This window comes from Neofelis nebulosa, chromosome 13 (genome assembly GCF_028018385.1).
Source record: "Neofelis nebulosa isolate mNeoNeb1 chromosome 13, mNeoNeb1.pri, whole genome shotgun sequence".
In the NCBI taxonomy this organism is placed as follows: Eukaryota; Metazoa; Chordata; class Mammalia; order Carnivora; family Felidae; genus Neofelis; species Neofelis nebulosa.
In genome coordinates, this window is record NC_080794.1 from 18,359,113 (window position 1) to 18,369,651 (window position 10,539).

Consider the following 10,539-nt stretch of genomic DNA (forward strand, 5'->3'; position numbering starts at 1 on the left):
ATATTGCTATAAAGAGCTTCAGAAAATTCTAGCAGCTGATTTGCTGTAATAATTTGGAGTCAGTTAGTTCTTTCCTTTCACATAAGTATAATGGTGACATAATTTTTCTTTATTTTTCTTCATCACATTTAAATTTTCTCTGACTTTACTATACTATGCTATTTTATGAAACTATATCCCCTCTTTAACTGATTAAGATTTGAGGGATTATTCTTGTTCTATGTTACATCAGTTCACTTCATTTATCTTTTTCAAAAATTTCCATGTCAAAAAACAGGTTTTCTAAGCTTCATAAAACTGAATTTACATTTAAATGCAATCCATTCTGCTGAAAAAAATTCTTGAATAAAGAGTGGCTTTATCCCAGCTATAAATGTGAAGCTACAGGATTATGTCAACCACGTAAATTGAAGCACTTAAATTAAATGAAAAGTAATTTTGCATGATACTATCCATGTGCTTATTAGAGAGAGATCACCTTTAATATACGATTTACAAAGTAAGCCCAATTAGTGTTCTAAAATGTCTCCGCGCCAACAATCTGGGGAAAAATGGAGAGAATATAGTCTTTCAGAATAGATTATATTTCACACATGTCCAGAAGATGCTGAGATGTGGCTTTTATAAAGAATGATACATCGTGTGCTATTACTAATGCAAATTTACGTCTGTCAATTTTGATTTTGTGTTTAAGTAAATAAGTTAAAACATTATATTGCCCTGACGTAAACTTAATTGACTAAATTGTGCTTCCTTAAAACACATTGCATGAAGTAATATTGATGACATTTATTTAATTTGTCAAGGAAATTGAAACACAATGAACCCTGAACAAGGATCAGTCAGTGTTATGCATCATACATTTATGATGTTAATTCTATCGTGATAATAAAAACATTTGCCAACACCTGACAATACAGAGAAGCAGCAAAATTCAAGACTAATAAACAATCCTGAATAAATTTTTGGCAAAGTTTTCCCATTTTGCCCTAAATACCATTTGTCCTGTAAAAACTAAGTTACCTTGGTTGAAGAGAAAGGATAATCATAAACTACCTCTATGTGTATGTGCAATGAGGATTCTTCGAGACATAGCCAGGCAGGAAAGCATCCAGCCACGTCCACGGGGGGAAGAATAGAATGTCCCCACTTGGACAGAATCCCTGATAACTCCGTTTAGAACTCTGGCTCCATCCTGTTGGAGGAGAACTTCTCTATTCCTCGCCAGTCTTCTCAGCCAGGACTGTGGCGACTCAGTTACTTTCTGTCTCTGACAGGCACACAGGTTTGGGGTGAAGGTTCATCAGAAATAATGAGGGGCGCCTGGATGGCTCAGTCAGTTGGGTCTCTGACTTCGGCTCAGGTCATGATCTCGCAGAGCGTGAGTTCAGGCCCCGCGTTGGGCTCTGTGCTGACAGCTCGGAGCCTGGAACCTGCTTCGATGCTGTGTCTCCCTCTCTCCGCCCCTCTCCTGCTTGTACTCTGTCTCTCTTTCTCTCAAAAATAAGTAAACATTAAAAAAAAATTAAAAAAAGAAGAAATAATGAGGATTTCTCATTTCTCACTCTCACGGAGTCCTTTAAAGATGCTGTATTGGGAGTCCATGGAATGCCATCCCCAACTCTGTCAGGTACTGACTCCCCCAGCTTTGGAGTGTGTTGGGAACCAACCGTGCTCGGCTGAGTTCCTCTCTGGAACCTTCCGTCGGCCAGAAAAACCCATTGTCCTCTTATCCCATATCCCAGTATTTGTCTAGGCTGGCTCTCTTCCTCAGAGCAGGGAGGTTGTCAAGGGCCATCCCAAGTCCAAGGCTGCCTGCGAGATTGATTAGGACCGTCTGCCATACCGCCCCAACAGCCTGGCACCTCCCAATGATACTTCCGTCCCGTAGGCGTTGATCCAGCACACGTCTCCATCTTACAGACTCCACCGTAAGACCGCGGGTACCAGAAGCGTGCTCAGGAAGCAGACTCTAAAGTGAGACACTGGCGTGGATCCCACATCAGTGACATGTGAAGGTGAAGATTTATCATAGCTGGTAGACGGAGCAATGGCAGCCCTTGTAATGCTGGAGGTGCACGTTTGTTAGGGGTTACTAGTGTTGAACGAAGGGGAGATAGTTGAGGCGGGGAATGTACTGGCAAGTGCAATGTCCTAATTCACAAATATGAATGATAAGTACTAAGGAACTGAACGACACTGTGGGGGTAATTGATAGATCAGTGACAGACAATGGAAAGCTGAAGGTAATTAATCACAGATTTAAAGTGAAGTGGGAGTCACACGGGCTGTACCATGAAGAGCTGCACGGCGGTAAAAGCTAGGATAGTCTGTATGGAAACTGGTATGGGGAGTGTCAAACCAGTACGGGATGGAGCATGAAATTGGGACTACATCATAGACTCAATTATACAGTAATTAACTCTTAAGTCTGACAAATGTGCTTTTTTCCGTCCTTATGGAGGTGGATGGACCAGATGCATTTCACGGTCTCATGGGACAGAAAACAGTGCATTTGTATGATGTTATTCAGAGCTAGATAACTCTCCTGCCCTCTCTCAAAATACAACCTGGATGCATCCGGAAGATCTATACAATCTGCCGAACAACACATTAGTCATCCGGTCAATGGCATGTCGTTGGTTGAAGTAGATGACTAAGAATTGGCAAATACATTGCAGGTGTTGGTAAGACACCTGCGGTCTAGACCATAGAAATGTTGAAAACCTTCACGTATCAGTGATTTTTTTAGTGATCTAGGTGTCCAAGGGATACTGGGACATGCTCTCCAAAGTAAAGGAAAAGTCTCTGCCTTGTGTTGTCATCTTACTCAGAAAGAAGCACAATGCCTGGTAATCTTCTGGTTCTGGAGACAGCATGTTCCAAACTTGTCAACAAAGCTGTGTCACATTTACCGCTTTGACCAAGGGACATCGCTATAGCCTGAATTGTGTCTCCTTCTCCCCAGCTGCATGTATTGAAGTCCTGCCCCCCAGGGTGATGGTATCTGGAAAGAGGGCCTTTGAGAGGTAGTTGGGTTTAGACGAGACCATGAGAGTAGGGCCCTCATGATGGGATTAGTGTTCTGGGAAGACCAAGAAGGAGACACCAGAGCTCTCTTGCATGCTCACGAGGAAGCAGTCATGTGAGCACAGAGCAATATGGTGGCCGTCTACAAGCTAGAGACCTCATTGGCTGATACCTCGATCTTGGACTTCCAGCCTCCAGAACTGTGAGAAATAAATGTCTGCCGTTTGAGCCGCCCAGGCTATGGAATTTTGTTACAGAGGCAGCCTGAGCAGATGAAGACAGACATGGAAAACCATCCATTTTGCGTGGGATTCAGAATATAAAAGGGCTCTGTGGTCCAGGTGGCAACTTAAGTGGCCCTGTTATTTGAATAATACAACTCAACGGACATGAGAGATCTCTATGCAGTTGGAAAATTCCCTGTGTAGAGCTCCTGGCATCCCCAGTATGAAAATAATAGCTAAGAGCTCTAGGCTAATGGACCCAGTTTTGGACACTGGCAGCACATAATTGTACACTATCCAAAAATATTTCTCAAGAGCTATGAACCTGGTAGTAATGGAGATCCTGACATATCAAATGACCATGTGATCAGAACTGGTTCACAATCGTTTCTGTGAGAGCCCACAAGTCAAAGGTACGGTTAGTGCAGCAGACATTTAGTGAGGAGGAAATGGTATGTTCAAGATCGGGCACAAACCAGCACGAAAGGACACAGATAAGCTCTGTGAGCAGGCAGCCTCCCAGGTGTCCACTACTGTCCCTCTGTGGCTTCTTCTTCAGCTCAAACTTACGTCCACTCTGGTTTGCCTTATGATTGGCTGATAGAGGAGGAAAAAGGCAAAGCTTCCTTAACAGTTGCGTTGCTCAGGATAGGATGCAAGCTGATAAAGAGTGAGGGCTGTGCTGAACCCAAAATCAGGAATGGTCCTAAAGAACAGCAGGTAGGAAAGAATCCTCCCAGTGGATGCTATTTCACCCATTTTGTGTAGAGAGAATAGCCAAGGTAGGAATATAGTCTGACTCACGGGAGCCATGACTAGCTTGGCCGGCTGGTCCATGGATGAAGAAGATTTAGAACATAGGAGACAAGGAAACCAGAGAGGAAGCAAGCTGACGGGCTTGGGGAAGTGGCCCTGGATGTGAAGATCTTTGCTCTCACTCTAACACGCACTAAACAGCATTCACCTAGAGATTCTTTATGTGAGGCCTCCAGAGTATTTGACCTACTGGCATAGGGGTGTGAGTAATAGTGCACTGAACAGAGAAACACACTACAGTGGAGATTAGCCGAAGCTCTGGATACATCATGGAATCCACTGGGTGAGTATCCGGGAAAGAACAGGACCCTCCTGCCCGAGGGGAGCGGGGCCGTGGCTCAGTACCAGGACCCACACAGCCGGGCTGAAGGGCCTGTGTCACCACGGCCTCTCCTCAGAGCCGCCGGATACAAGGTCCTTGGGACGAAGGCCATCAGTGCAGTCCGTAAATTGTTGCTTTTTCTGTTACACGGAACCGTTATCATTTGATCTAGCTAATGTGTTTTTTTCTTCTATATGGATAAGTTGCTTCACATAAAGGTCACGTACATAGATCCCTGCGGCCTCCTCTGCACATGCGTCGACTTATCTGAAGACTGGCTGTGAGCATCTCCCTGAGCTGTGCCAAAGCATGCCCAAGTCTGGTGGATGTTTGAGTTAACGAAATGTTGACTTACAGTAGATGCTGGTAGAGTTATAAAACTTGGGATATTTAATTTTCAATTAGACAAAACACTGATTGTGTGTGTGTGTGTGTGTGTATGTGTGTGTACACATGCATTCTTTCAATGAACCACCAGTAAGTATAATATTCCAATACTTTCCATCTCAATCTTCTATTTCTTGAGTTCAAATTGAAACAATAACCCTTCTAGATCCCAGTTAGAGATTAAAAAGACTGTGCTTCTTTTCAAAAGCTGCTTCCCTCCCTTGAGGGGAGCACTCTGAACATAAATCACTTAAGACACCATTACATCCCATCTGGGCAAAGCCAGATAAGCTGTTGACTAGACCCCTCCCCTACCAAGTTTGTATTGTGGAACAAAAGCTAAAGTGTCTGATGGAAGACTGAAAATTGAATCTTCACCATCCGATGTCACTAACGTTGTTCCAATTTCCTATCAGTAGAAAGACCTTAGGAAAATAATATAAATGTGACAGACACACTGAGGAAATTAAGGTGAAAGTATTACTCATCTCTCTGGTTCTGAGATTGCACGGAGAACCCAAGGCAGGGTTCTCAATCACTTAAAACCCTACTTCATCTTGACAAAAGTCTCTCCCTCTTTTAGTATTATTTAAATCCAAAATTAATCCTGTATTATCACACAAAACTTGAAGCGATGAAAGAAGGCTGTTATTTTATTCTTGAACTAAATACGTTCTTCATACACATCATTCTGATATGATTCTCTTTAGCTAAAATGAGCACATTCTGAGCTGTGGTAGCCTTTTTATGCATGACCATAAGAGGAGGGAGGGAGGGACAGATTGAGGGGGAAGGGAGAAAATTTTCAGGAGGGCAATCTATACATGGGAAAAAGGTTTGGAGTAGAGAAAATGATAAATAAATGCTCTTTCAGGAAGAGCAAACAAGATACAGACAATCCGAATGAGAGGATCGGCCAAAGCGTACTGTTTTGTAGACACAAGAGAGACAGCACTGAGGATACGCTAGGATGTGCACGTTTTTAAGGGTAAATAAAAGCGTGCTGTGACATCCCAGGGGGAGTCCTGACAGCATTGTGGTGATATGGTGATGACAGCCGTTAACACATACCCTTTCTGCTTCTAGGAAACAGTAACAGGTGCACTAGAGGAATGAGGACTTCTTCCCCCCACCAAATCACGCATGTCCACCTAGCCCTTCCCAGATGTAGCAGAAACGGTCCTTCACACACTAAATCAAATAAATATAGTGAAATATTCTGGAAAGCATGAAGTATAGCCAAAGAGAGAAAACATGGTCACCTGGATAAGACATGGGCACTGTTAATGAAGGAAGTTGTAAGCCATTACAGTAAATGACAGATTTGACAGATTTGGTAAAGTGAATCATGATACAGTGAGTCAATTCTTGGACACATCGGGAGAGGATTTTTAGCCTCTGACAGAGGTCGGTTCCAATCTCGGCTCTCCCACTTCCTGTTTGATCTTAGACACGTTCCTTAATCCTTCTGAGATGCCGTGTCCTGATATTCACCCCAAATCATACCTACGTGCTAGGGATGCTGTAATGTCCAAAGAGGCGAGCCATTTTTAAAGCTCCCATCCTCATTGCAATCATCATCATCGTTAATTTTTATTTTCTGTGCCAATATCCTACCTTCAGGACCAGAGACGATCAAAGGTGATCTCGAACTAAGGAGTACCAGTGGATGCTCATCCTAGCCTGTGGGAGCACGGAGGGAGAGACTCCCGTGCGGACGCTCAGGGTGCACACGGGTTTCCTGGCCTTTCCGGCAAGAAATGAGAGGAACACACCGGGAGCACGGAAACGAAGCTGAGACCAGCTCGAGGACAAGCTGTCGGAGCTCATCCTTCAAACGCACGCAAGCAGTCACTCTTCAGGCCGCGTCACAAAATGCGCGTCCACGCGGACGGTCGTTGGGGCCCCTCTGATCCGGCTCCTGGACGTGACGATGCCGCCAGAGGAAATCCACCTGACAGCGTGAAACACAAAGCGTCATTATTAGGCTGTTTCTCACGGCTCATGGCCAGTTAACTGCAAACACGGGGTCAGAAACGGTTTTTACACGCTCCTGCTAGATGGAAAGTGAAAATTAAACATGTTGGTATCATTCTCTACCTGTTGTCTGCTGGCCACAGTTAACCAAGTCACTCTTTCACCTTCAGACCCTATTCCAGCCTGCCATCGACCATGTGACCGTGTTACAGAAGCTGCTTGTCTTAAGAGTCTCGCATACATGAGACAATTAAATAGGCAATTCCTGTTTGGGCCTTGGGGTCCTGCTACGTCTTCCCGAGGGGAATGTGTGTGGTGGTGTTCTGAGTTTTGTAAACATTGCGTGTGTCCCACGTGTTTGTCAGTGATAGGATGTCCATTTTCCTCATAGGACTTGTTCTTCCCCAGGCATGCTTCAGTTACTTTTTTCTAATCCGGAGCCTCTATTCAAGTATTTCCCCAGTCTTGATCCCATAACGTCAGCCAGCCGGACCTGCTCCCGTAGACTGTGGGGCAGGAGGCTACAACGCAGAGAAACGCACCTGGAAATTTCTCCATTTGCACACGACTGAATCTCACGTTCGAACGTCTTCTTTACTCCTCGTCTGTATTTTCTATTGTTCTTGGAGACAGGTGCGACGTTTTCGTCTTCTGCGATTCTCACACTTGTCAACTGATCTTGCGTGTCCCAGGCTGACCTGCAGCATTCTGGAAAATATTTTCCCCCTCGCTGTTCCTGCCTTCCCCTGGTACATTTCCCTCCCCTGGGTTTAAAAGTGTTGGAACATGAGCCACAGGACAGCCGCCGCTGCTCAGCACCCTGCCCCACGACTGGGCGGAAGAGGAAGAGTATAAACAACCCTTCTCTTGGCCTGGAAGGCCCTCCCCCTACGTGTGTGTACACACCTGTCAAGTTCTTCAAGTGCTGGCCCGTCCCAGCCTCAGCCCCGCTGCGATCCTAGCAGAACATGAACCAGTCGACATTCTGCCCTGCCTCAAATTTTACCTGGAGGCTGCGGGCCAAGTTCAAACTCTTTAACGCGGTCTTCCAACCGTTGGTGGTCTGCCTCCCGTTTGCTTTACCAGGTGACCGTGAATTCTTGGGGTTAAAACACTATATGCTTCGTGCAGTTACCTGAACTATTATATTCATTCATATTTTTATGTGTTTGCAGATAATTCAAAGGTATAATGAAGCGTTAGCCCTATGGATTGTTAATTGTGTGTTCTTTGCTTGGGGAACTGTGCCGGGCACAAGGGAGAAATACATCACTAGAACAAAAATCTTCCTCCAGAGGAAGGATTCTTGTAGAATCCTACAGTTACGTTATAAATGGGTAGTATCTGAACCAAATCTTAAAAAGAATTGTAAGAATTTAAGTGGACAAGAGAGACAAAGTTCATTCCTAGGAACGTAAAACAAAACAAAACAAAACAAAACAAAACAATCTGAGCCCCGTCTCCAGATTTTCTGATTAAATTGTTCTGTGTTGACAATTCGCATTTGTAACAAGTTCCCAGATGATGTTGATATTGCCAGTCAGAGAGAACCATGGGTTTTAAGGAGAAAACACAGAGTCCCCGTGTTGAATTGGAAGGAGTCTAACAGTGAATAGGTAATGTTCTTTTAAAAAAAGAGACAGACCATGAAGAATCCAAGAAATGGAAAATAGAACTGAAAGGAAAGAAGGCACACCTTCTCAGCCCAGCGAGTTGGATTAAATATTGGCTAAAATTGACTTAAATATATGATTTGCTCCATCACTGGTTGAGGAGGACTCGTGCTATGTGGGATTTTTGTAAGAAGCATGTGTTTAGTTTATAGTTTTTGAAAGGGAAATATGAATTCAGGGGAGTATTAGTATTTTAAATTTTAAATGATTTAATTTTGCTTTATTAAAATACTGAGTTTATTTCACATGCACGTTTTCGTCTCCCCACCATTTCTATTTGTCTGACCACCACCACATCCTGTCTAACAGTCCGTATGTACCAGAACCCAAGCAAAGTGTAGAGTTCCATGTTTAAAAATGAACAGGAAGTTTGAACAACACATTCTTGGTAATGGAACCTGGACAACATTGATCAGACGTCACAGGGAAAGTCCTCACTCTGTAGTATAAAAAGGACGGCCTGATATCAGCTGTTACAGAAATGAAATAAGACTGAAAACAATTTTTTTAAATGTTTATTTTTGAGACAGAGAAAGAGCATGACCGGGGGAGGGTCAGAGAGAGAGGGAGACACAGAATCCGAAGCAGGCTCCACGGTCTGAGCTGTCAGCACAGAGCCCAATGCGGGGCTCGAACTCACAGACCGTGAGATCATGACCTGAGCCGAAGTCAGAAGCTCAACCGCTTGAGCCACCCAGGCGCCCCATGACTGAAAATTTTAACAAACTACTTAAACTGTTTTCTTAAAGAGACTTCCTGCACTGCCAGATGCCTTGAATAGCCTCTTGGTCAGTCATCTGGAGAACAATTCTTCACATAATTGATGAATTTGGCCTCCACTTTTGGGAAGAGGGCCACATTTGTCTATGCTTGTTTGCCATTTTTTGCTTTAATATCTTCTATGGAACTAGGCCCTTTCAGTGTTTTGGGAATGTTTTCCTATTTTTTGAAGGATCTTGACCTTTTGATCTTGGTGTTGATGATTTTGAGTCTCTTCCACTCTGGTTTGATATTTGTGCATTTTTGGCTGGAGTATCTTGTATAGATTTCTTCACTAGAGCCTTGTCTTCAGTTTCCTCCTCGTCACCATCACCACCATCACCATCATCTTCACATCTTCTTCATCATCATCTTCTTCATCATCTTTATCATCATCATCATCACCTTCATCAGCAACAAGTTTTACTTTTCTCTGTGGAAACTTGCTGCCACTTTCAGGAGCAGAACGCTTTCCAAATATACCAAGGAGTTTCATATCCCCTTCCCTCTTCCTCTTCTGACTCTGCGTCGTCCTCCACAGCTATAAAGTTCTGTCCACTAGTGTGCATAGGCCTTGAATCACATTTCAACTGTAAGACCACAGGTGGTATTATTTCCAAGCCCCCTAGGGAAACCGTCGGCTGGACAGACATTTTCAAAGTTGCCAGCGTGATTTTAATTGGATTGCCATAGTAATTCATTGCCTCTGATTCAACAACGTTCAATTCTTCCTTTGTACCAGCCCCTGCACAGGCCATTCTTAAATATGACTGGTGCTCGTTTCCAACCTTATACATTAAAGTGATAATCATTGTCAGCCTTCAGTTCACAACCAAAAAGGTAGTTCTGGGACTCATGTCCATTTCCTTCAAAGCTTCCATGGTATGGTGGCATGCCTTTAGGTGGGAGAGAGGGCGGATGGGGATAAACGACTTCTGTTCCAGAGAACAGCTGCACAGGATGGAATCACACCAGGGAGTAAATGAAATATTTTAAACTGGAAGGGGCAGTCTCATGAACACAATCATTTTAAGGAGAGAAAAATAAAGGGCCATCTGCCTGTATTATCTGACCAGATCACTGAGTCACACAAAGAAATAATTTTTGAGGTGTTTTATTTGGCTTCTTGTCTGGTATACACTTGACTACAGGATGGTCTATAAACCCGTATGATCCCCGGTAATTTTACGTGACTCCACTGGGCTAATGGTGAGACTCCCATTAATCGCATACATTTTTTAATCCAACCACGTAAAATTTGAAGTTCCTATTTTTTCACCCCCTTTCTCTTCTAAATCTATTTATAAGATTAGTTGTTGTATACCAACTTAAGCTAGACTGTCATTCTGAT

General features: G+C 43.7%; 1 pseudogene; it reads right to left on the reverse strand.

Annotated features, from left to right (window-relative positions):
* Positions 1-9,172: 9,172 nt before the first annotated feature.
* On the reverse strand, positions 9,173-9,961 carry LOC131492362 (nucleophosmin-like; annotated as a pseudogene).
* Positions 9,962-10,539: the final 578 nt, after the last annotated feature.